This window comes from Pan paniscus, chromosome 13, assembly GCF_029289425.2.
Source record: "Pan paniscus chromosome 13, NHGRI_mPanPan1-v2.0_pri, whole genome shotgun sequence".
In the NCBI taxonomy this organism is placed as follows: domain Eukaryota; kingdom Metazoa; phylum Chordata; class Mammalia; order Primates; family Hominidae; genus Pan; species Pan paniscus.
Window position 1 is genome coordinate 77,916,216 of NC_073262.2, and position 27,938 is coordinate 77,944,153.

At 37.4% G+C, this 27,938-nt stretch overlaps 1 pseudogene; it reads left to right on the plus strand.

Moving 5' to 3' along the window:
* The first annotated feature begins 4,721 nt into the window (after window positions 1-4,721).
* Window positions 4,722-27,938, plus strand: part of LOC134728680 (syncytin-1-like) — a 69,403-nt pseudogene continuing 46,186 nt past the window's right edge.

Below are 27,938 nucleotides of genomic sequence, written 5' to 3' on the forward strand. Positions count from 1 at the left end.
ATATACTTCAAGTTCTAGAGTACATGCACACAACGTGAAGGTTTCATACATAGATATACATGTGCCATGTTGGTTTGCTGCACCCATCAACTCATCATTTACATTAGGTATTTCTCCTAATGCTATCCCTCCCCCAGCCCCCCACCCCCCGACAGGCCCTGGTGTATGATGTTCCCTGCCCTGTGTCCAAGTGATCTCATTGTTCAATTCCCACCTATGAGTGAGAACAAATGATGCAGTATTTTAATATTGGCATAACTGCTAATCTAATATCAAAAACACCTTTCTCTTGGCATCAAGAAATTTACAAGTACATGTCTTTGCCTTCTAAGAGCTTACATAGTATAGTTAGAAATCCAACAATGATTGATTCTCTCCTTCATGATAAGAATTTACTTCCACAAACATTTATTGCATACTTATTAGGAGCAAGGTATTGTGCTAAGTGCAGAGGAACAAATGTGAATGACAGCATACCTTCTCATAATCAATAGACTAAGGCTGATAAGTCAGTGACTATGAGGCAAGGTAGTACAGATATAATGAAGGTAACCACTCTGCTGGGCTTTACGATTATTGAAGGCAGGTAACATGTCTGATCTTTGTAACTCCAGAACACTCTGACACCTAGCACAGTGTTTTGCATATAGTTAGTGTGCAATAAGTATATACTGAATTAATTAACAACATGTGAGATACATTAGTAAAACATCTTCTTGGTAATTAAGTGACTTTCATGTTTCCTACTGCTTCCTCTTCCCATCACTCCAGTTCTCTTTTCCCTAGTTCTCACAACTTGTGGGATAGCCGTGCTTTCCTTTTATACAACATAGCAGCTGAGCAACATAATAATTGATGCTTGATGATTTTCTATTCCCTGGATAGAACAGCTATTCTCTATGCTGTTAAGGCTTGAAATTCATGAGATGGATGTAATAAAACAACAAAAAGTACACAACAAAATAGTAGTGACAGGCATTCTGCTAAGCACCATACATTCATTATCTAATTTGATTCTTAAAATAACTCTCATTATTTCTATTTTCAGTACAGAGATCTTGCACAGAAAAGTAGCTTGCTTCAGGTCACAGGGCTGGTAAGTAGTAGAGCTCAAATTTGAATCCAGAACTCTTTGACATCCAACTTCCTGTTCTGAATGACTGCACTATATGGTCTCTTTATTTAGGTTGCTTAGGGGCAATTTGAATTAGTAGTGGAAACATTTTCCTGGAAGAGATGGTCTACTTCATCTGAAAATACTATGAATAAAAAATTTTAATGCATAAGATACACTTAAGGTTTTAGAATTATTTTATGAATACAGAAAAATAGTTTACAGAAGTACAAAAGAATCAACAACAGATAATGCTTTTTAGCAACGTATTTCTTTTAAAAATAAGAAACTAAGAAGTTTGATTTCTTTAATAGCCAGAACACCTTAAAATGTATTTTCAGATGCTCAGCAGACCCCAAAAGACTCCCCCAGTCCTGGACTGCAGTGCAGTCTGCTGTGGAATGCTTAGCAGCTTTGTTTTCCCGACTAGACTCATTAGCAGCGCCAGGTGGTAATAACTATCCAACTGATTTGTAGTAGTAAAAAAATCTGCCTGAGGTCACCATGGACTCTTTCCCCCATTCTTTGCTTCATCTCTGACCTGATACGCTTTTGCAAAATAATTATGCATGGCAGGAAGTTGCCATACAACAGAGAAGGATTGTTGTGTCCTGGGATTATATGGGATCTCAGATCAAATAGGTTTTGTTGTGTGAAGAATAAATTGGAAAACATGGTTTTCCCTAGCATAGCACAGTAAAATTTATTTCTTGCCTTTTCTTCTTTCCTGTTTATTTCACCATTAAAGACCCAATAAAGAAAATTATTCACCAATTTGGGGAACGTTATCATTAGTGTTTAGCATCAGCACAATTATGTAGATTCAAGAAACAAAAATAGCTCCAGGGTCTGTCCAAGTTAACTCAAATAAAAGAGTGGATATTTTAAAATTGACTTTTTTTTTGACACGTTATACATTGTTGTTCATCAGGTAAAAATATAAAGTAGTGCATGAAAGCAATAAGCACTTAACCATTCTTTATCTAGGAGGAATCTTCAGTTAGCTAAATTTTGTTCATGCTTTTTTTTCATTAAATAGAAAAACATAAGGGTAAATAATTGTGAGGCTATGTTTTAAAAAGTAACTTTCCACTATCTTCCAAAGAAAATATAGTCAAACTCCTAAATCTGCATTCTCCAGTATAGTAGCCATCAGCCACATGTGGCTATAAAGCATCTGAAATGTGATTAGTTCAAATTGAGATATGCTTATGTGTAAAATACATAGTAGATTTCAGAAATGGAATGTGAATAAAATAGAACATAAAATAGTTCATTAAAAAGTATTATATTGGCTGGGCATGGTGGCTCACTCCTGTAATTCCAGCACTTTGGGAGGCCAAGGCCGGTGGATTACCTGAGGTCAGGAATTCAAGACCAGCCTGGCCAACATGGTGAAACCCCATATCTACTAAAAATACAAAAATTAGCTGGACGTGGTAGCACACGCCTGTAATCCCAGCTACTTGGGAGGCTGAGGCAGGAGAATCGCTTGAACTGGGAGGCAGAGGTTGCAGTGAGCCAAGATCGCGCCACTGCACTCTAGCCTGGGCAACAAAAGCGAATATCTGTCTCAAAACAAACAAAGTATTATATTAATTGCAGGTTGTAAAGATAACATTTTGGATACGTTGGGTTCAATAAGACATATTATTAAAATTAATTTACCTGTTTCTTGTTACTTTTAAAAATGAGGCTATTAGAAAATTTCAAATTACATGTATGACTCATATTTTGTTTCCCTTGTACAGCAATATCCTAGGGTTTTACTTTGTGACATCATTGCTTCTCGAGAACCAACTGACCACGAACAGCAACAAGGTCTTCAATCAGAATTAAAACTCAATTCAAAACACTTTCGAAGAGCATTTGGAGATACATATTAAGAGACTGCAGTGTCTAAACTTTTAGAAGTAAAAATTCCATTTCTAGTCCTATGTCCTACAAATTCCATTTCTAGGTATATACCCAAGAAAAATGAAAATGTATGTCCACATAGAAACTTCTGCAAAAATGTTTCTACTAGCATTATTCATAATAGTAATGTGTGGAAACAACCCAAATGTCCATCAACAGACAAATGGATAAACAAAATGTAGTATATATCCCTACAGTGGAATATTATTTGCCTATAAAAGGGAATGAAGTATTGAAGGCTACAACGTGGATGAGCCTTGGAAACATTATACTAAGTGAAAGAAGTTAGTTACATAAGACCACATATTACATGATTCTATTAATATAAAACATCCACAACAGGGAAATCTATGGAGACAGAATGCAGACTATTGGTAGGGGTGGCGGGAAGGGGAGAAAAGGGTAGGGAAGTGATAGCTAAAGAGTACTGGGTTTCTTTTGGAGATAATAAAAATGTTTCAAAATTGACTTTGGTGATGGTTTCATGTATCTGTGAATACACAAAAAACACATCTAATTATACCGTAAAAATGGGTGAATTATGTGGTAAGTGAATAATACTCAACAAATCTCTTCAAAAATAATTACACTTATGGGAAATCAAAGTTGAGAAAATGATCCAAAATAAACCAGAAAACTCCTTTCGTGCACAGTGTTGCACAATGCTGCCTTATGTATAATAGTGAAAAATTAAAAACAACCCAAACGACCAAATAGGTGTGTGGCTAAATAATGTATGGTATAGCCTTATCATGGAATGCAGATATTAAAATGCTTCATGTAGGCAAAGTCTTATAAAAAGTTGTAGTAATGTGTATGGAATTGGTTGGTTCTTGGTCTCACTGACTTAAAGAATGAAGCTGCGGACCCTTGCGGTGAGTGTTACAGTTCTTAAAGATAGTGTGTCCGGAGTTTCTTCCTTCTGGTGGGTTCGTGGTCTTGGTGGCTTCAGGAGTGAAGGTGCAGACCTTCGTGGTATTACAGCTCATAAAGCCAGTGCAGATCCAAAGAGTGAGCAGCAGCAAGATTTATTGCAAAGAGCAAAAGAACCAAGCTTCCACAGTGTGGAAAGAGACCCCACCAGGTCGTCGCTGGAGCGCTGATAGCCTGCTTTTATTGCCTTATCTGACCCCACCCACATCCTGCTGATTGGTCCATTTTACAGAGAGCTGATTGGTCCGTTTTGACAGGGTGCTGATTGGCGCATTTACAAACCTTTAGCTAGACACAAAAGTTCTCCAAGTCCCCACTAGATGAGCTAGACACAGAGCACTGATTGGTGCATTTACAAATCTTGAGCTAGACAGAGTGCTGACTGGTGCATATACAATCCTCTGGCTAGACAGAAAAGTTCTCCAAGTCCCCACCAGAGTAGCTAGATACAGAGTGCTGAGTGGTGCATCCACAAACCCGGAGCTAGACACAGAGTGCTGATTGGCTCATATACAACCCTCCAGCTAGACACAAAAGTTCTCCAAGTCCCCACCCGACTCAGGAGCTCAGCTGGCTTCACCTAGTGGATCCCGCGCTGGGGCGGCAGGCGAGCTGCCCTCCAGTCCCGCTCCGCGCACCCGCACTCCTCAGCCCTTGGGCGGTCGATGGGACCGGGTGCTGCAGAGCAGGGGGCGGCGCCCGTAGGGGAGGCTCGGGCTCCGGCGGCGCGGGAGCCCATGGGGGGCGGGGCTTGGGCATGGCGGGCTGCAGGTCCCCAGCCCTGCCCCGCGGGGAGGCGGCTGAGGCCCCGCGAGAATTCGAGCGCAGCGCGGGCGGGCCGGCAGTGCAGGGGGTTCCAGCCCACCCTCCGCAGCTGCTGGCCCGAGTGCTAAGACTCTCACAGCCCGGGGCCGGCGGCGCCAGCCCGCCGCTTCGAGTGCGGATCCTGCCCAGCCCGCACCCACCCGGAACTCGCGCTGGCGCGCGAGCGCCGCGCGCAGCCTGGGTTCCTGCCGGCGCCTCTCCCTCCACACCTCCCCTCAAACAGAGGGAGCCGGCTCCGGTCTCGGCCAGCCCAGAGAGGGCCTCCCATAGTGCAGCGGGGGGCTGAAGGTCTCCTCAAGCGCTGCCAGAGTGGGCGTCGAGGCTGAGGAGACACCGAGAGCGAGTGAGGGCTGCCAGCATGCTGTCACCTCTCAGTAATTTGAGAAAATTTCTGTTTTCTATGGGTAAGTGAAACAAAAAAGCTGTGATATTTATTATTTGCATACTACCATAACTGTAAAAAAGTCTAGAAAAAAAACTAGAAGGAAATACTGACCCCAAAATAATAGTGTTTGTGTTGTGTGCTATGTGAAAAATTTTCATCTTTACATGTCTTTATTTTCCATGTCTTCTATAATTAAGCTTTTTTTTCATAAAATACATTTTGTTTAAAAATCCATATATAGGCTATTTTTTTAAAAGTCAATGTTTACAGTTCTATTGCCAAGAAGGGAGAGTAGACTAATATATTTTTTATAAAATTCAAAATCAGAGTTGGAACAAGGCAGAATTTGTTTGAAATCTTCAACAAAGCTTGACTTAACCAAAACATTGTTAGTATTCCATCCATTAATTAAGCACCACTGTCGTTAGTACAAGAACATGAAGACAATTCAACAAACTGAGGTGATAATGAAATTAGCTGAAAGAAGGCATTGCATGTTATTTTACTCTGTTGAGACCAAGTCCAAATTCCAGCATTTTCAGCTTCTCTGAAATTTTCTTTTCTTCCTGTACCTAAAGTCTAGAAAGAAGAAAGTTCCTTACTCCCGTATGTGTACCTTTCTAACTCTGCTCTCTTTCTGCTGCTGATTTTTGATATATTTACAAACATGTTCAAATCTCCCCTCTTTACTATGGAAAACTTTCCTTGCCCCTGCTACTCTGTTGCCACTTCAGGTTCTCATCTCTTTTCTTCTTCTCATTTTCCAAGACCTCCATGTTCTTCCCCCCTTGGAAATCCCGATGATATTGCTACGGACCCTCGTAAAATGGCGTTCCAGAATATTTCTTCTTATCTGCTTTCACCAAACCCAGTGCAGTAGGATTCTAGATGACTAGCGTTCTCCCTCCTTCAGGCAGTTGCCTCTGCCCTCAGTTACTCAGTTGCCTACTAACTTTTTACCCAACTTTCAGGCCCAACTGGTAAGCACTTGTTGCTAGAGCTTTTTCAGATTCTGGCTGGCAAAAATGCTCTGACTCTGTGATACGTGAGTGAAGGGCATGGATGGGTCTTCTTCACCTTGTTCCTACTTAGTGGAATGTTTTTCAAAGAGTAGCTAATGTTCCAGTGCCCACAGTATTGGAGGGGCTGACAAGACAAAGGGATGTTGACCTTTTTCATCTGCTTCTGGGGGTGTTGAAGAATTTCTCACGTCATTTGAGAATCTTATTCTTGAAATCGAATTTTAGAGTAGGAAAGAGCAGGTCTAAACTTCTCATTTATCCGTGATGAAACCAAGGGCCAGTGGCACAGAGGCCAGTGAGAGAGTTGGTTATTCTGGTTCAAGAGAACCGGAACTAAAATTTAGGCCATCTGGCTCCAAAGACAAGTTACTTTTCCCTGCTTATCTTGTGCTTCCGTTGCCTAAAAGTTGCAGATTTTTTTGTGTCCGTTTGTATCTTTCACCCTAATAGCAATAAAAGCAATTTACTGTGGACACTACTGCCCTCCCTGGTCTGTGCACTCAGAATTTCCCTTTGAAAATCACTTCATTGGATATTCCATTGAATATTTCATGTGTACAGATACATTGACTAGCTGTTTTGGTTTGTCTGGAACTGAGAGTTTTCCTAGGACTTGTGTTGCTAAATGAAACTTAAGAGTCTCAGACAAACCAGGACTTTTGGTCACCCTGGTATCGGGGATGCTACTAAGCACTTTAATATATTTTATATGATTCACATGACAGCCCTGTGAATAGGTATTCCCATTCCCATTTTACAGGTAAGGAAAACTGAGGCTCAAAGAGGTTAAATTATTTGTCCAAGGACATGTGCCTTCTAAGTGGCAGAGTCAAGATTAAGCCCTAGATGTGTTTAAGCTCATAATCTTTCCACTACAATGTAGAAACGTGGGTGCTTTACACTGTTAAAATCTGCACAGGGAAAGATAACCCTGTGAAATACTTAGTTTAAAAATTGGTTTGTTATAGGCTAGTTTCTTTGAGGTCTTGCTAATTTGCGTGAGTGACACATAAGGAGAAGAAAAGCAGCTGCTTAAAATGCATAAATTATTTGAAACTGATAATGAACCAGGTAAAATTTAAATTACTCAATCTCAATCCATTTAGTTTTCCTTTCTTGGAGTGGAGGTGGAGCTGGTGAAAGACAACATGACAGTTGTTTATATATCTGGGAAGAAATAAATCCTGTTAATTTTATTAAGCTAAGTTTGAATTAATGGCAATACATTGCAGTCAAATGAGCGGAGTAAAAATAAAAAATATTAGCAGCTGCAGTTGGAGTAGTAGTTTGATGAATTAGATAGTTTGATAAATTAGATCTCATTCAAGGGTTGACTTACATAGCTTAAACTTCAAGAGGGCTTGGTTTTCCTCCTTTCTCTAATTCTGAGTTTGATTTATTGATTAATTCTTTTCTTTCCCTGGAAAAAAAACCCAGTAATTATAATTAAATACTGTTTTAAAAATGATCTAAAAGTGCTTGAGTTTTATTTTTAGTGAAAAGATAATATGTTGAAGTGGGTAAGAATAAAGCAGAAAAGGCAGTGAAAAGTCTCCCTTCCGATCCCAAGCCAGACCACAAAGCGGCTCCCCTCTACACAACCAACCACCCTTCGGAGATAGTTGTATGCAAGCAAACACACAGTGATGGTCCTCTTCCTTCCACTAAGATGGTAGCACATTAAGGACGCTATTCTGATTTTCTTTTAAACACAATAACACATCTGAGAGATCTTTCTGTATCCATACATAAAGAGCTTCCTTATTGTTATTGTTTAATGGCTACATAGTATTCCACTCTATTAATTTACCGTATTTATTTCACTAGCTCCTGTTGATAATAGGTACATTACTTAAACAACTTTTAATTTAATTCATTAAATAAGTAATACACTAATATGTTTCAACAATTATATATAAGTTTTATATATGTATATATATTTATATATACATATATACACATATATATGTGTGTGTATATATGTGTGTATATACACATATATACACACACATATGTGTATGTATATATGTGTATATACACACATATATACACATATATGTGTGTGTATATATACACATATATATAAACATCTTGTGCTCATTCATGTCATCCAACCACTCCAGTGCCCTCAACCACCACACATACACTCAGGTAAAAACTTTATAGTTATATATATTTATTATTATTATTTTAATTTTTAATTTTTTTGGATACATAGTAAGTATATATATTTGTAGGGTACATGAAATGTTTTTATACAGGCATACAATGTGAAATGAGCATGTCATGGAGAATGGGATATTCATCCCCTCATTTTAGATATAGTCTCCAAAGTTTCCTTATGCATATAGAAGTAAATACAAATGTAGTTTTGTAATTTTCCTCTCTTATTACAGAAAAGGTAGCCTCCTAGACACAGTATTCTGTGTTTTGCTTTGTTTACTCAACAAAATACCTTGGAATTTTTTATATCACAGAGAGCTTCTTCAATTTTTGTTCATTTTAACAATTGCATAATCTTCAACTGTGTGGATATAGCATATTTTATTCAGTTGGTTCCGTATTAATTAATAGTCATCAAAAACTATTTTGCCTATTCAAATGCCCTGTGGCTCAACCTGCTGTGACTATTGTCTGGCACAGAGAATATTTGATGACTTCAGTTTAAGCTTAACTGCTTCTTTACTTTCACTAAAGGTTTTTCACACTAAGGGTTAAATATCTGCTGAATTTTGTTATTCTGCACATGGTAGAAACCTCTTACCTTAAGCATCATAAATAGTCTCTCTGAATATTATTGAAATGCTGTTGCCACCACAACGAGGAATTACAAAATATGTTGTAGCAATTATTACATTACTCTTCTCTATTGATTGAGCTGTTGCAGACGGTACCAGATGTGAGTGTGCTGAGAATGCCTGACAATACCCAAGGAATTTGTTTTTAATCTTTTTTTTTTCCTTTTGGGTGTGAAGTAAGTGAAGTCTCCAATATTCATTGATTTTTAAAATGTTCCCTGATCAGGGTCCAAAATGACAATTCCCAATGATCCCTAATTAATTACTTCAAGAGCTAGAGTCCTGTATCACTAAATAATGCAGAATATGTACAGACCTTCTTTTAGATTTGTTTTAGTGGAAACAATTTACATATCACATACAATACTATAAAATCCTTCTTATGCAAGAGCCATTATTAGAAGACATTTATTAAAAAAGCTTAACATAAATTATGGTAAAGTGGCTTTGGCTCTAAGATGGTTAAAATTGACACAATCAGGGGAGGGAAGGGATTCATCTACTTTTCTAAAATAGAGACATATTTTGCAATCAAGATAGGGCAGATTTTGCTATTTTAGAGAGGATCTTCAATTCCAACGTATAGTTACAATGGTGGGAATAGTCTCTATCAAACATAGCTGGGCAGCATAAAGTAAAAGAAATAGAATTGAAATATAGCAGTAGTTATTTAGTTTTCACTTAAGGATGGGTTTCTGAGGGTGTAAACTTTGTTACTAAACAGGCAAGCCATAGATTTTAAGCTTCATGTTTTAAAGAATAAGGATTTAGGCTTCAGAGATAGCATGACCTGTTGGCATCTGAGAGGCAAAGTGGTGCAGTGGTTAAGAGGGTAGGCTTTGTGAAACCCCGTCTCCGCTAAAAATACAAAAAAATTAGCTGGATGCGGTGGCGGGCGCCTGTAGTCCCAGCTACTCGGGAGGCTGAGGCAGGAGAATGGCGTGAACCCGGGAGGAGGAGCTTGCAGTGAGTCGAGATCACGCCACTGCACTCTATCCTGGGCGACAGAGCGAAACTCTGTCTCAAAAAAAAAAAAAAAAAAAAAGAAGGTAGGCTTTGGAGCTGGCCAACATGGGTTTGAATTCCAGTTCCAAAGTTTTGTAACTCCGGGAAAACCCCTGAGATTCAGCTTTCTCATCCATCACATGGGGTTTTTGTGACGAACTCAGTGCCTGCAGATTTCAAGCTCTTAATAAGTGGTATCTTCATACAGCTTAGCCACTTATACGCAGGCACTTCTCTAAAGCTTTTGATTCTCACTTCTGATTTGCCCCATCTTTAAGGCATGTTCTGCTGTCACATTGAGGTGAGATGTCAGATGAGATCTTGGGAAATAATTATGAAAGCCTGAGTGCTGGGAGGCCACCTCTCTCTCCACCCATTTGGCAAGGTACTCGGGTTGTTTTTGTGAGTGTTACGCAGAGAACAGAGATGGGGAAGGCTTAGTAGCCCCTCAAAGGCCTCTCTAATTTCTGTGCTGTGGCAGGGCACTGATTCCTTTTGTCCTGGAAGTCACAAGACTGCCATCAGAGTATTCCTTCCACTGGTTGAACAGCACAATGTGGGATAAAGAACATAAACTCAGTATCGTCTGCTGAAACTCCACTCCTTCAGCCGGTCATATTTTTCTGAGCACCGAGAGGAAATGGTGGGAAACTGATGACCAATTTATAGGAATTTAAAAGGGTGCTTTTCATTTCTAATTCCTACATCCTAAAGTAGCTATATAGTAACCTGTCAAGCGTTTTCTTATTTCTTTAATACATGTAATAAAGAATGGAGAAAAATAGGGTTATGCAAATAAAAGCTGTATTTTGACTAGTTTGTGTATGTATTATAAAGAATTCATAAGCTATCATAAGGCTGTGCGATACATACAGAAGAATCAAAACAGCATTCAAAGAGTATGCCCTTCAGAAAAGGTCAAAGAAAGCCAAGCCTATGGTTTAGAAATGGTAACAATGTACAGATTTAATAAAAAGTTTTAGTTTATGGCTGATTTTTAAAACTATATAAAGTCTAAATAGAGGTGTGAAGTAAGCAATATATAAATATAGGTCTGAAATTTTTCTTGTGTTTATAATCTTTGATCTTCAGGAGCGGGACTACATTTTTATTCACTATTTATCCCTGGCAGATATTAGACACTTAATATGCTTGATGAATAAATGAATGAATTAATGAATTAGCTAATGTTAGGGTCTAAAAACTCTTGACAAATTATAACATTTACAATATTTTCAATGTGAAAATAGCAAGACTCATATCTACAACTTGAATGTCAAATGTCTTATGGTTGGGTGATAAATCTGAAAGCAAGACAAAAAGAATTCTTCGGTATTTTAGGAAAAAACTGTAAATGCCATCCATAAATTTGCTGCCTATATAAAATGCAGACTTTTGATTAAATATGTAACAAAAGATATGTCTTATGACCATATTACTTACAATTAGTTAATAATTGTAAATAATATGCTATAAGCGGCAATGAGTTAATAATGTGTCATTAATAACATGCAAACAAAACCTAAGCTAGACTCCTAGAGTAAGTACAGTGAGGCAAACACCTATACTACTCTTTCCTCTTAGTTTTTTCTTTTTGTAGATGTTAGGAGCCAAGATAGAAACAAAAATAAAAATACATTTTCAAGTAGTACATTTAGCTCATTTACTTTATTATCTGGAGATCTTATAAAGTAATATTTTATTTTGAGTGATTTTTGCAAGCAATTTGAAATTAAACCTTTTCCTTGCACCTGTAAAAATGTGAAAATGATGGAACTGGCAGCATGATGATCACTTTACAGAGAAGCATTTCCTTCATCATCTTCAAGGTCATGCAGATTTATGATCTAATCACCCATGGCTCTTTAACAGGATGCATTTGAATCTGATTAAAAAGAAAAACAAAGAGCTGTATGGATTTATTAATAAAATGTGCCTGACCTTTTCACTTATCTACCTCTTTCAACATATTGTGAGTTTAAACCAGAAGGGAGTTTCTGGGATTTTAATCTTGAATGTTTCAGCTTCAGAGTTGCTTCAGAGTTGCTTCAGGAGTCCTTGCCTACCTATCGGTGTATGTGGATCATGGAGGGCTATCTATTTTCCCCCTCTTTCTCTTTGGGGTTTAATTACTTCACCTACGTCCTAATTCAGGTAACTCATAAAGCTTAGCCTTTGTTGTAGGTCCAACAGCTGTCTTATGTCAGTAGCAAGTAAAATGTTCACAACATATCGGAATGCTGCAAGACGGTTTATAGCACTGCAATAAAAGGTAAATTGAATTTACAAAGATGCATTTGTCACTGATTAAAAACTTACAAAGTTAATTGGAAACACTGTGGAGGTGTTACCACACAACTCGAGGTGTAATGGGTGGTTCTAATTCAGCCTGGAGGAGAGTTGCCGGTCCCATTATAGTCTCACACAGTAAGATGCCCAGCGACGCCATCCAATTTAAGTAGCAAAGCAACACAGTAAAGATTTAACGTATTTTTAATATGAGGTGAGTGTAAATTTACTCACAATTATTCTTGAAAATAGCTAGAGGAGACAGCTTTCTGTGTTACAGAAACACTGAATGTGTTAATCGCATGACTTCCCCTTGCAAAACACATTGAAGGGATTTTATTTTCCCTATCTGCAACTTTTCTTATTTTCCTGCTGTTTGCATTGGCAGCACCATGACAAGAAGCATATCAGTTGAGAAGAAAAAAATAAGAGTGAAACAACCAGCAATGTGAAGTTAGCAGGACCCTCCCTTGGGACTTTGGTGAATTATCTCCACATAATTCACTTAACCTTTGCCATTTGGAGACTTGGGAAACTGAATGTATTTCTAAACTTGAGGCTTTTAATTGCTGGTTTTAGTGTCACTAGTCCAGCTCAGTTGGAGAGATGATGATTGAAAAACGGTTCTAGGAGGCTTTTCACCTCTGGTGCGCATCCTGGATATAATTAAGTTGGTGGCCTGGGTGGCTTTTAGATTTCTGCAGACAGGAGTGAACAGTTAAGGCCCAAGTGATGGGCCTTATGTAAACATTGTGTGTGTGTCTTGAGTTGAATACCTTTAATTTTAATTTTGGACTAGATTTTTGTTAAGAGATTAAAAGGCAATATAATGAAACTGAGTAATTGCCTTTGGTAAACTCATTATACCAATAACCAGTACCAAGTTATCATGGAGTCATCACATTTTTGGACTGGAGTCTTAGAGATCATGTTTAAATTCAATCTCTTGCACTGAATTTTATATATATTTTAATTTTTATTTTTATATAATCTATACTGTATACTTTTAAATAGTTTAATACTATTTACCAATAGTATTTTTGGTATCAGAGGTGGTAGTGACTATGGAATTTTCATATGTATCTAATTGGTTACCTCAGCTGGATGGACAGAGTTTTAAGTCTGATTGATTCTCCTAGTCAAGTATAGGCTATATAGTCTAAAGGAGACCATATAGCCACATAAATCTATGTATTTTTAAAGCTAATATTTATTGAATGCTTGCTATGTGCTAAGTGCTTGTTGTGTTTAGCCCCATTTAATCCTCACAACAATGCTATAAGGCAAGTGCTATCATTATTCCTATTGTACAGATGAGAAATCCAAGATTCTAAGATGTTAGGTGACTTGTCCAAGTAAGCATTGCAGCCAGGATTTGCACCTTGCATTGTCCAGTTACAGAGGAATGGCTCTTTGGTATACGGCCTTATTACCATTGCATTTGTATGTCACAGGCCTATTGCAAATATGTAGAGGCAACTATTTCCCTGACCTTTGCTGGTTCCTCAGGATTGGGGGACTAGCTGGCATCAGTAATTAGTTGAGTATTAGGAGCAAAAGTCAAGTTCATTTCTAAGAGTTAATGCAGTATGGAAGGTGCACAGAATTTGATATTTGAATCTCAAAGTTTTCCCTGACAGTCTTCTATTGATTTAAATAAGTCAACTTCTTAAAACTTCAGCTTTTTAATTCATAAAATTGGGATAGTACACCCTATGGGCATTATTGTGAGGATCAAGTGAGATAACATGGGGAAAGCACTGGCTAAACAGTAAAGTCCTATTTAAATATTAGTTACAATTTTCTTCTTTTTCATATAACACCATTTTCAGGATTTTTAGCAAAATCTCTCTTATAAAGTAGTTGCACTCACAAGCTGCTTGATGAACTGACTTTAGTAGACTTGGATGGAGCAATGAATAAGGATCACTGGTTCCAATCCTAGGAGCACTAATTTGACCTGTAGTTACCTGTTTGTTTAGAATTTTCCAGCAGAGCTTAGGATACCTATGAGGAAATTGTCTTCTTGAATGATGCATATGCATTGTCAAAGGAACCAATCACTTTGTAACCACAGAGAAACTTGGAGGTAGAGGTAGATTTCAAGTTAAAAAACCGAAAGTTTGCAGAATTTCATTAGAATGTCTGAAAAAATCAGATAGGCATCATTACAGAATGAATGTTAGTTATTGTATACCTGAGATGGAAAGTGTGGTTCAGCCCAGGAAAGTGCCCCAGCCAAGCAGGGAGCTCCATTTATCTTAATTCTTTCTACTTTTCTTAAGCTTCTTTCTTTCTTTTCATCTTGTATCTGTGGCCTGTTGAGTTTGTAAGGTCCTTATTTTTAAAACTCCTTTTGTTGATGCTGCTCATTAAATAATTATAGTGGCAAGACAAGTCTGTTATTATACTTACAATATACTGACTATCCACTGTTGCTTACTCTTGGCTTCCATTCTTAACAAGAAGCCAGGAGCATCTGAATGATTTCAATCTAGAGATAATTTAAAGAAAACAAATTTTAATCTTCACTCTTTTTCCCACCAAGCTCTTGGTGAAACAGTCAACATGTTGTAAAATGGCCAGAAGCTAGGGTGAAATTCACAAACTTAATGATCAATTCTCAAAATCTATGTATTTGAGACCAACTTCCCCATGAAATATAGATTACTATTATTCTATTCTTTTTTATGAATAAGAAAATCAAGGTTATAAGAGATTAAAGGACTTGTCTGAGATTAGTAAAATCCAGCAGGGAAGTGCCTGGGATTTATATGACAAATCCTTTTAGAGAAGTGCTCACAGACACTTTTCTGCCACAAAGGATAACAATAAACACATTCATATTATCATCTTTGAACCTAAGGAAGTAGCATCACGTTGAACAAACAAAAATAAATTTATTGATATATATGTATTGATTCACATAAAAACAATTCTGTTTTAAAAGCATGTATCTCAACAAATCCTTATCTTTTGAAAATATGATTTAAAAGCATGTATCTCAACAAATCCTTATCTTTTGAGAATATGATAAGGCAAGTAAAAAATACAAGATAAATTATGGGCTAGAAGGAAAAGTCTGAACAAAAAAAATAGTAAAATAAGTAAGAGTAAACTTTCCTTTTTTTCTAAGTAAGGTGTGTTCTCTAATCTTAGAGAGTTACCTCTGGGTGAGACAAAGATCCAAGAGATCTTAAGACTTGAATGACTTTATAATAATATTTTAAATTCTTCTGCAACCTTTTTTGATTAAGGATTTGAAAATATTTATGAACAAATGGGCTCAAATTTCTTACTACTTTTAGAAGATATTGGTAATACATACATATTATCCAAGTTATGCTAACTCCAGGCAGAGGAGCTGAGCAGCTAAAAGACATCAATATGCATTTTATATTTATGAGGTAAGGGCCTTCCTTATCACTGACTTTACAGTACTATACTTCTTTTTCATATAGCTGAATTTTTACTTTAGATAGTATGGGATCATCTTTTAATTTAGAAATTAGTTTAGATACCAGTAAAGATGAGTAGCTGTGTAGTTTGAACAGTCACATAACCTCTTTGGGTCTTAGTTTTTTTCATCTTTGAAGCACATATGTATACAGGAGTGAGGACTGAGAAAAAGGGTAAGATACACAAGCTCAACATTTCTAAAACTCTCTTCCAAGGAACACTGGCAGTGGTGGGCTAGAGCCAGAAGCTTGGGAGCCAGTGATGTCATATTGGCAGTTTGTTACTGGCCATGGTTGGGATTATTTACACCATGGAAATGGACAAGTGCTACAAACCAGGCCCTCTCCCTTTCCCAAGAGCTGGTTGTTAAGCATTTGCCAGCATATCTCTAGTGTTTACAAATATTCTTGGAAAAAAAAGCGTTCTACTGTCAAATAAATTTTGGAAGCACAGGGTTAGACAAACTTAGTTCCTTTCTCCCTTCATCCCTCCTTTCCTTCTTCTTTCCTTTCTTCTTTCTCTTGCCCTGACAAGAAATGTGATTCTTAAGGACATCAAAGAAGAGATATATAGCACCTTACATTATAAAACTTGGTAGAAATGCTCGTAAGACATATCTCTTAATTTTTAAATTTACATTCCTCATTGGGACTGATCACATCTTTCCCCAAGTCTCTTCTCTTTCTTCACTTTCTCTGAGATCTATTTCATCATTTATTATACAAGTAGCATGCAATATTTTTGTACAAAACAATATTTTTATATAAAATAATAAAAAGTATAAATATATTTAGAGAGTAAAATGTAAACTCCCCCCTTGTTTTTTTTTTCAACAGCAGATCTTCTCAGCCTTATTACTGCTAAAATGTGCACCACAAGCTCCCAGAAAAAATTTTCAAATTTTATCTGAACACAGACAGTGTTCCCTTAAACACCTATTAACATGTTTAAGTACATGAATATTTTTTGGAAGGCAGTTGCAGAAATAATGGATGAGTGGATTTCTAAGAAACCCCTGAGTTGCAAAATTATACCAAGTGTATGATGCTAAAGATGGCAATTATTTTAGATACAGGATGAACCACATGATACATAGAGGTTCCGTTTTTGGATATGTTTGTGAAATAAGAACAAATGATTCTGCTGATTTACTTTTAGGATGGAATGATTTTTACTGTTTTCAAGTGTTGAAGTGCTCAGCTCTCTTTTGGTGGTTATCTAGAGATATCATAGGTATGGAAGATTTTCTGAAATTTCAAGGAGATGCTGTTGCTCTAACCCAAAACATCCTAGAAATGGAGTCTGTATGTAGTGATTCTTGAAGTGGAAAATTAAATACATTAAGAACTAAGTGTGTTTAAGAATATATCTACAGACATTTACAGATAGATATGAGATAGGCAGACAGACAGGTCAATTGATTGATCAATCAATAAATATAAATATAGTTTTAAAGTTTCCAGAAGAAACTTTGGATCCACGAATTCTATTTAAAGCCTGGCTTTTACTTCTTTTGATCCTGTTCACTAAATTTAAATTATTTCTGCGGTACATTTGCAAGTTTTTATGTCCACTGCTTCAACTAGTGTTAAGGGAGGTTATAAGACTATACTTTCCTCTTAAGAAAAATTTATCCAGTTAACCCTTTTGATTTGTTGTCAGATCTTTTAAAGATAAATTGTAGATAAAGTATGGTTATGAAAACAGTTTACTTGCCTGTGAAATATGGTATAATTACTAAGTATAATGTGAGTACCTGGTTCAGTACCTTACTCATACTAGGCTCATACTAGAGTTCTTGTTAGTTTGAATTAGTATATGGATTCTGATAACTGCTATTAAAATAAGGTGTAATGTTAAAAGAGTAAAGTAAAGCAAAAGGCCAAGGGAGATGACAACATGGATTAAAGGAATTATTGAACTCTTATTGTAGAGTACACAGATAAATCTTAAAGATCGCCTTTTTTAAACTCACCCTGTATCTTATTGAAGTAAGCAATAAAAAACTCAGTCTGGTCTCAGTGTTCTAAATGCTACTGCTGAAAGGGTGTTAGACTGAAGGAATCCAGTGGTAAGTTGTAAGTGACACATGCACAGAACTGTTAGCAATTAACCTTTTTCTCCCTCTTGGAATTCACAAGGGACAGGGCCCACAGGAAGCTAGAGTTAGCTTTCTTCTCCTTTTAGTTAGGAGTAAATGCCTTTTGCAGAAAATACTGCCTGCTGACTATATTAAAGATAAAATTGAGAATAATTTAATGCAACCTCACTATCCACAGGTTCGTTAAGTGTTGAAAGAAATTGGCATGAATAGAGAGTGGGAAGAGTTACTCTTAAGAGTGTAGGTACTGAATTTTGAAATCCGAGGCCAACTGAACAGGGCAAATGAGGATATTACTAACAAACTCTTGTCAAAAGCAAAGATAAGTGAGGGTGATTTTCCAATTATTTCTGAATATTCCTAAGGAACAGATTATAAATTCCTGCCTACTTTGAGGATAAATGTACACAAAATGCCAGTTTTACTGCAATGGAGAGACTTTTTATTTACTCTCCTTCTCCCAAAAAGAGATAGTCTCAGCTTAACAGAACTGAGTTCTATGAAAACATAATTGTTTTTAGGAAAAGAAAGAATAAAAGATGAAATTAGCTGAATATCTGTTATAGGAAATTAAAATTATTCTTTGAAAGCTCAATACAATTTTGTGAGCTATTGTATACCTAGTGTCCAACACATATTAGGCAAAAAATACATATTTACTGAGTAAATCATAAACAAATGAATGCATGAATTTTTTTTCAATGTAGGTAGGTAGAGAGGCCAGTGAGAAAATAGAAAAAAAATATTGAAAAATAACTAGAAGTCCTTATACATACCCAATACAAGTTGACGGGTTTAATTTTCTTTTGGCAAATTAATGTTACTCTTCTTTATAATAAAACATAGTTCCATCTTGCTTAGCTAATACCTGTGATCTTATTGTATTTCTCCCTTTATTTAAAAACTCTTATTTCCACCAGTGATAACAATCAACCGTAATGCCGTGAATGTTGGAGAAACCTCTCTTCAGGGGAAGTGGATAGCCCTAATTCACAGCAGGGCCAGGTTACTGTGGAGAGAACTCCTAACCCCAACGGTCTGTAAGAACCATCCCCACGATGACACACCTCTGCCGATTGTCCAGTCACCTTCTGTCACTTCTTCAGATCCCACTTCCTGTCTGCAATCCTGTTTGCTCTTGTATCTGTGGTTCTCAAGTCCCTCCGCCCTGTGCTCTCTTCACAGGTGCACATTCTACAGCAGGAGGGCAAACCCACTCTCAGCCTCACTTTCCAGCCGCAGACCCTAAAACACCAACCTCAGTTAAAAACCTAGCCCTTCTTCTATCTTTGGAGGGAAGGTCGGATTTTGTTCCCAGTTCCCTCAAGGGGATTTAACTAGCTCATCTCTAAGGTCATATTTAGCTCTAACAGAATATGAATCTTGATTTTTATGGTTCTAGGATTCTACGACATTAAGTAATAACCACAGAATATACTTTTATATTTCTGTTTCAAAGCTCTGGCCCGTATGTGATTGACCAGGTGGGTGGAAGGAGTGGAAAAGCAGCAGGATACCCCTGAGGAGGTTGCTGTGGCCAGCAGCAGACGTGGGCAGGTGACTGCTCCCCAGGGATCCTGCAGAAAGGATGCATGCAAATGTTGTCTCTTCCAGGGGTCGGGATGTCAGGGCTTGTCTGCTACCTGGTCCAGTCCCTGAAAAGATTATGATGCCCCCCATACCTGGTGTGTATTTTGAAATTAAAATATCTCTTTGTTACAAAACTCAAAGTTTATACAGATGATAAAATGAAAATCATGAGGGTTTATGTTTTGCTTTGTCTTATTATTAAGGTTTCCTGGTTGTAAAATTCTGTACAAGTTCATAGAAGCGAAAATTTTCTGACTGCTACTGTATGCATACATTTGGGTCTTTCTGCTTAAAACTTTCACATTGACTTTGAGCTTGGGTTTGAAATTTTGCCCCTTATTTTTGTCAAATGCCAACTTCATGGTTCTTTCAGTCATTCAGATGTGGAGAACCATGAGTCTAAAACCACCCCCAGGTACACTCTACAGGTGCACACGTTAACCCCACGGATATCTCCAGCCCCATTTCTATTTTTATAATTTGGTGGCATTCTCACTTGTTCTGTGGCTTCACTGATCACTTCTATGTTGGTCATTCCAGAAAGCCCTCCTCAGGTCCACTCTAAATGACCTCTTATATTTCATTGTTTTCCTTGTGCGCAGACCACCAATTTCTTCAACATTCTGTCATCCATATAACTCACAAACTTCGAGGTAATTTTTGACACTTTCCGTTCCTTTTATCCAGTCAGTCACTGATTCCTGTTTTTTCTGCTTCTTTAAAATATTTGTCCATTTAGTGAGTGGTGACTGCCTGCCTTTTATGCACTGGACACCGTATTAGGAGCTGGAGATACAACTGGCTTTGCCTTCATAAAGCCTGCACACAAGCAGGTTTGAAATATCTCTTGCATCTTGCCCCTTCCATTCTATTCCCTTAGTTCCTGTTTCCATGGCCCTGGACTGATGATGTGTTGTGCTAATCCTGATCTTTTAAATTCCATTTTACATATGGGATTGCCAGATTGACCTTCCTGAAACACAAAGATGATCATGCCATTCCTTTGCTCAAAAACCTGCAGTAGCTCCCCATTTTCTACTGTGAAGCAGTCTGTTATAGTCGGGGAAATACTGTGCCAAGAGTCTGCAGTCTGCTGTGGGTTCCAACCCTGGCTCTGCCTGAAATGCACTGTCTGACTTGGGATAAGTTTCTGATCTTTGTTTCCTTATCAGTAATGGGATGGGGGCTGGAGGACTGGGTGTGGTGAATCCTAACATCCCTTCTGCTTCATTTCCTATTTATTGCTATTGTTCTAGTTATAGAGCCCTACCCCTCTTTGGACTTAGGAGGCTTCAAACTTTGATATATCTTCTAACATGTGCATATGATATGGTTTGGCTGTGTTCCCACCCAAATCTCATCTCGAATTTTAATCCCCATATCCCCATGTGTTGAGGGAGGGACCTGGTAGGGGGTGATTGAATCATGGGGGCAGTTTCCCCCATGCTGTTCTGGTGATAGTGAGTGAGTTCTCATGAGATCTGATGGTTTTATAAATGGCAGTGTTGCCTGGGCTTTTCTGTCTCTCCTGCCACCTTGCAAAGAAGATGCCTGCTTCCCCTTCTGCCATGATTGTAAGTTTCCTGAGGCTTCCCCAGCCATGCAGAAGGGTGAGTCAATTAAATTTCTTTCCTTTATAAATTACCCAGTCTCAGGGAAGTTCTTTATAGCAGTATGAAAACAGACTAATACAGCATAGGAGATTTATAAAGAAATTGAATAACATTTTTCTAAGGACCTCTGCTTTTTGCCATGAAGTTGGAAAAGCTCCTTGATTTATCCCCAGAAGGAGAAAGAAGATTTAATAATCCTCTGCTCTCTTCTTTCTTGGTGTGAAAATAATTACCAGGACAGCCATTAGCTATTGCACATATCTGACTTCCTGAAGTCAGTACAGGTGTGTCAGAAGGGAGAATCAGGGAATCAGGTGTGTCAGAAGGGAGAATCAGGGAATCAGGTGTGTCAGAAGGGAGAATCAGCTGACTCTATTGTTTCATTGATCTAAATGCTTAGATTTCAGACTTCGAACATGAGCTCATCTCTGGTGCTGAATGAACATTAGGGCAGGTTGGAAAACAACTACTTTCTTCCAGGTTAAGCTGTAGCCACTGATCTTTGTAAGGGTGGTTTTCCTGAAGCACCCAGATCAGGAACACTACTGACTCTTCCTTTTCCTAAAGGCTTGCAGCTCTTTCTATATTGCTCAGTGTTTGAGTGACAGAAGTGGCAAATTTGGTGTGGTTACCCTTTGGAACACTGATATTTAAGAGTAGCCACTTCCACACCTGAAGCAAATATGGTCCTGAATATCTTTGGATTTATATTGGAAAAAAATCGTATGTTCCCAGAAGAGACATATGCAAGCCCACTGATATTCCCCCACTTCTTTGAAGGTTCTATGACAAATTTGTTGTTGAGTTATGGTCATCACGGCCACACAAGGAACAGCAAGGAAAAATGATAGTCCGTCATATATTACGGTGATGTTCCCGTGTTATTCAGGGTGATTATACTGATTCTAGAAGTATATCATATTGACTACCAGCTCGAGTCTTACCCACTCCTGTGCCCCCTCTGTGACCTCCACGCTACGGAGTCTCTGCCTGCTGGCTTCGTGGGGATCTTGTATGTGCAGAAAAGAACATGATGGGGAGATAATGAGAAAGATTTCTCAATCTTATTATTACATTTGTAATTGTGTACTTGAATTTCATCAAGACAACAGCAATTGGTAGTTTTGGTTAGAGAGAAAACAATATGGTATGTTAAGAGCCTGTTATATAGTTTACAGAGTTTTTGATGATTTCCTTGTAAAATCATGCCTCGTGAAACCATGTCTAAATTATTTAGAAAATAGTGACTCATTTCTTAGCAGAGTGTACTTAAGCTAGATTATTTTGCTGGATATGATGTATATGGGAATAAAATAATTCACAGGAGTCTTACATTTGCCCTATATTTTTCATTGGTCTGGTTTTAAAAGACAAAAGTTAGACTATGCTTTCTTCTTTTAATTCTAGGTATGTCTTACTCCTACATTTAGTTATTTTCCTCTCCAAATAAGATATTACTCTTTCATAGTTAATATTCATAAAGCACTTGGAACACTGCCTGTTGCATGGTAAGTATTAAATAAAATCGGTAAATAAATGCAAAAATTAACTAAATTAATTAAAAATAAAATCCCAGCAACATTTTGGGGAAAAATGCCGATAACTTTGGCATTGTCAGTAGCTCACATGTGAAAGTAATTTTAGGCTTTACCCCCAAATAAATGAGATTTAAACCAAATCTTATTTTGGATAAAAGTCAAAATTGATTTTTAAAAATAATATGTAAACCTATTTTACACAAATTCTTATTCATGCTTATTGTAGCAACTATATACAAATAGAGATTAAAACAAACTTCCACTACTTAATCATCTTAATATTTTAATATTTTGTTGTCCTTTTATCCAAAAATTTTCCCTCTGTGTGTATATGTATATATATATATCTACTATACATATGTAAATGCTAAAAAAAGAATGTGTGTGCATATTAAATTATATTTAAAAATATACATACATATGTATACATATTTTAAATATACTTTTTAGTCAGATCTATTTTTTTCATTCACTCAACAGATCCCTGCAAAGCAGTTTAAATTGTCATGCTGATGACCATGTGGCCGGCCGTGAGCTTGTGTTTTACACGCGTTGTTTTGTCTTGCTCTTATAACTCCTATGAGGTAGCTACTATTGTGTCTACTTTGCAGAAGAGTGTCTGAGGATTACACTGAAGAATTTATCATTTATTGAACACAGCACAGAGCACTGTACTAGGCATTATGCCAGGGCTTAAATTGCACAGACACTCTCAGACTCACACCCCCTTTCTTCCTGTAACCTGGAGAGAAGGGAAACAGGGAAGAGATGTTTGCTTCCTCCCTTTCCTTAGGGTTTGTACTATAGTGAATTACGTATTCCAATGAGATGATTTTCCATAATGACAGTCTTTGTCAACACTAATATCCTGTTAAGGAAAGATGACTCATTTCTGAAGAGAACATAATACAGTTTCATAAATGACAATTATAACACAGGATGAAACATGGATAAAATAACACTTTTGTTTATGCTGAGACAAGTTTTCCAAGTCTCTTTAGGTCTCTTTAAATATAGAGCATTGTCTGCCCTCCCCTTGACCCTTTCTCTTCCTCACCCCTCCTCCATTTCCCCCATTCTTATTTGGAATAGTCACCCCCACCTCACTCCATGACTTGGTTTCGCTTCACTCTGCAAGAGCACAGAGCCACTAACAAAAGGAAGAGGGTGTGGAAGATAAAAGCAGTTACTCAATGAGGGGTCCTGAGTGGGCAGTTTAAGCTATGACTGAGAAATGTCTCTACCTACCTGCTACACCTCTCCCTGCCCATTTCATTAAGCACAGGTTCTTTTTGGATAACTAGGTTCTCTGGGGGGATGTGGAACACCTCTTTGGCGTGCTAAGCTTTTTACTCACTTTCATCTAATAATTAATTCAAACAAATCAACACCTGACTCAGGGCGAAGATGCTTTGATGCTGGTACAAAAAAAAATTGCCAAGATGTGAAGATGCTGGTGCAGAAGAGAAGGCCAGCAGGACCAGGACAGGAAGAAAGCATGAGAGAGGGTGCTGGGACTCCACCCACATCAGGTTTTCTACTCCAGACTGGCTGTAACTCCCACTTCTGCACACTTGGGTTCCCAACATCCTCCTTAAATGTTGGGAGGTGTCCACATATGATCTTATGTTGTTAGGGGCTAAATGGTTTGTTTTCTACAAATTCCAGTGTTGAAGCTCTAACCCTCACCACCTCAGAATGTGACTGTATTTGGAGATAGTCTTTAAAGAGGTGATTAAGTTAAAATGAGACCATTAGGGTGGGTCCTAATCCAGTATGACTGGTGTCCTTTTATGGAGGAGAGAGACACTAGACATCAGTGCACACAGAGGAATGACCACGTGAGGACACAGCATAATAGTAGCCACCTGCAAGCAAAGGAGAGAGGCCCAGGAGAAACAAGCCCTGCCAGCACCTTAATCTTAGACTTCCAGCCTCCAGAATTGTGAGAAAATAAATTTCTGTTGTTTAAGCTATCCAGCCTGTGATATTTTGTTATGGTAGCCCCAATAAACTAGTATGTGTATAATGAAGCCCTAGACAACAAGGGACTCTCATTTCTCCGCATATTTGTAGAACTCATCCCAATTATATAGAGCTCCTACTCTGAGTGCTAGACACAGTGTTAAACACTTTCCCTGTGTTATCTCGTTTAACCATTAAGCTGAATCCTCCAAAACCCTTTGGAAATCAGACTTATCTAAGAAACTCACTATTGTAGTGAAGCTGTTTTAAAGAAGAATTGAAGGTATTTTTCTTTATCTTATAATCTGTTATATTGTGTTACATTTTAAGATAATACTAATCTAAGGACTGATAACAATTTAATTTGCCAGAATCATTAAACCAAATAACATCTTTAACAGTGGCTGCTAGACAGGGGCAACTGTATATTTTAATGCCATATTTGGGGGAAAAAAAACAGGGTAGCAAACATATCTATAAATAAGAATTAATTGCTACAAATTACCTGGGAAGGGAAAAATGTCAAGTTCATATAAAGAATATTATTGACCCATGGATTTACAGCTATATAATAATTTGGTACCTGGTTTATTTCTTAAAGACCTAGCACGTTTCTTGTTTTCTCCTGCTATATTATGTGTACATGGCGTTTCAATAATCAAGCAAAAAAGATGTATGCACTATCTTAGTCTTTGTTGTCTAATTAAAACTTTTTATGCATAGCAATTGCTTACCATTTTGCATTATCACCAGAGCTCATTTCTCATGGAAAAAAAATTAGCATCAGTTTAAAAGAATATTTCTTTAATCAACAGTTCTGATTGTCAGTAGTACCATTTTGTAGATAGTTTTTAGCTGACTAACAAATCTTTTATTTTATTGGCTGTCTCATTTTGCTCTCTTGCATATTTCACATTTATGGTCTATTCAGACATTCTCCTGTTTTGTTAAGTGGAAATCTGTGTGGTCTTTGATGTAAGACATAATTTATTTGACAAGGAAATATGAGTCTGTGCCCTGAATCCACATTTAACTGATGGATTGCGAAATTTTAAAATTGTAACAAGATAGACTCTCCTCCAGATTGCCGTACTACTTGCATTTTGCTAATCTATTTGGGAGTGAATTTACATATGTGTGTCTATATACGAATATATAGAGAGTCATACAACCATGCAGCTGTACTCGTGCAATTTTTCTACTTTGTTAATAGAAAATGCAGTCTCATTTTGTTAGTCATTAATGGTTCCTATAGAAAATTTTTAAAGAATTTTTTTCTGAAATTAAATTCAAGATACTTATTATGTTTTATCTTCATATAGATAGCTTTATAAAGAGAGTGATGTCTTCAAGTCTGTACTGCTCACTTCTCAGCCTAGTAAATGGAAGTTTTGTTAGCATTTCAAGATTTATATATTTCATACGTTCTCCCAAGTCTATGGCCCAGTTCTGGTAATTGGAAACTTACTTTCAGCTCATTCCCTCTGCTCAAACTACTTGTCAATTAACCTTTGCAAAATGATAGTTTTAAAAAATATGACTTTCAGATTTCAATCATGTTCATTTTCAATCATCTCAAAATGTAGAAATTGAATAACACCCGGGGGTCTACAGTGCTTTTTACGTATCATTTAAGGTTTAAAACATCTCTTTGATGTTCAAATATGACTGCCATTTATATTCAATGGATGAGATTAAGTGGTTAAAATTACTTGTACTGGGCATGCCCCTGCTTTGTTTATAGGTATGAACAAAACACTAAGGATTTTTCATAAATATGCACCATTTCCATTGATGTTTTTGACTGCTGTCTGTGACACACTAGGTAGGCCATATTAAGTAATGGGGAAGAAATCATAGGTCCTACTATGATATTAAAAATTTACATTTTGATGAATTAAATAGAGTTGTTGACCATTCTACACTGTTGATTATATGAAGGGAAAAAGCTAACAACTTCTAAGAATAAAAGGGGTGAAAAACAGGAAAAAACAAATGTTAAATGCCAAAGATTGGCAAGTGCAATCATTGGTAGGTTGACAGTGGCTACTGAGTCTTGTTTTTTGAGAGGTTGGGGGTTACCATCTCCTAGGATAGTAGCTAAATAAAGGGGAAAGAGGTCCACCATTTAGTCCAGACATGTTGACTAGAGCCTGTGAACTATTTTGCATGGTATTGTGGTTTTACAAAGATAAATTAGACCTCAATTTTCCCCACTTTAGCAGCCCCCCTCTACTTACCCTGCTGAATTATTTCCCATCCTGGACTGCTTAATCATTTATTTGCACACCCATGTCTTCCTTGGAGTATATTTTGTTTTCCTAACCTGGCAGGTGGAGAATGTTTCACCAAGAATGTCACAACTCTTAATATTCATGCCTGAGAAGGAGAATAAGAACACAACCATCTCTCAGAGTTCTTGGGAACATCTCCACGTAAAATTTTTTGTTATTTTCCTGCCTTCTGCCCTCTTAGATCTTAGATCCTCTTTGAAACAAAAGCTCTCATTCTTAGAGTATCTTCTCCTTCTCTTAGAAAACCCACCCTATAATATTTAAACTCTGTTTAATAACCACCCTTACCCTTTGGGAAATTTTTCAAACTTTGCCTAATCTTTCCTTTGTCTTGGACCCAATTTACTCTTCAACCTGCCAGGAGAGAAATTATGTAGCACATAGACATGGTCTCTTCCTCTCTTGCCTTTTTCATCTTTTGTTTTTCCTTTTTCATTCATCATTGAATGCTAGTGGAATCAAAATCCAGTGACAATTTCTGGCCAGGCATGGTGGCTGACACATGTAATCCCAGCACTTTGGGAGGCTGAGGCAAGTGGATCATTTGAGCCCAGGAGTTCACCACCAGCTTGGGCAACATGGCTAAACCCTGTCTCTACCAAAAAAAAAAAAAAAAGGAGATAGAAAAAAAATCCAACAATAATGTCTTACACTGATGATACGTAAAGTAATAGGGGATTGTAGGGTCTGATACACATAGATTTGACTCTGGGTACTACATTACTGTGTGACTTTGGGGAGGTTCATATCCCTTCATTGCGTCTCAATTTCCCCATCTGTCGAACCTACCTTTCAGAGTTACGCAAACAGAAATAAAACATTTAGCACAAGCCTGACACAAAATAGCATGTTCAGTAAATGCTGTCTTCTCAAAAGCAGTATAGAAGAGGTTAGTGGCATCCACCAGTTGTGTGATGTGGGCAAGCTATCCAACTTCTTGGTTTGGTAACAATTTATTTCCTGGGGTTTTTGTGAGGATTAAATTAGTTAATATCTGTAAAACAGTTAGAATAGGGCCTGGCATCTGGAAAGCATTATTTTGGTACGACGTACCATTATTTTCCTCTTCTTTCTTCAAGATATGACCCTG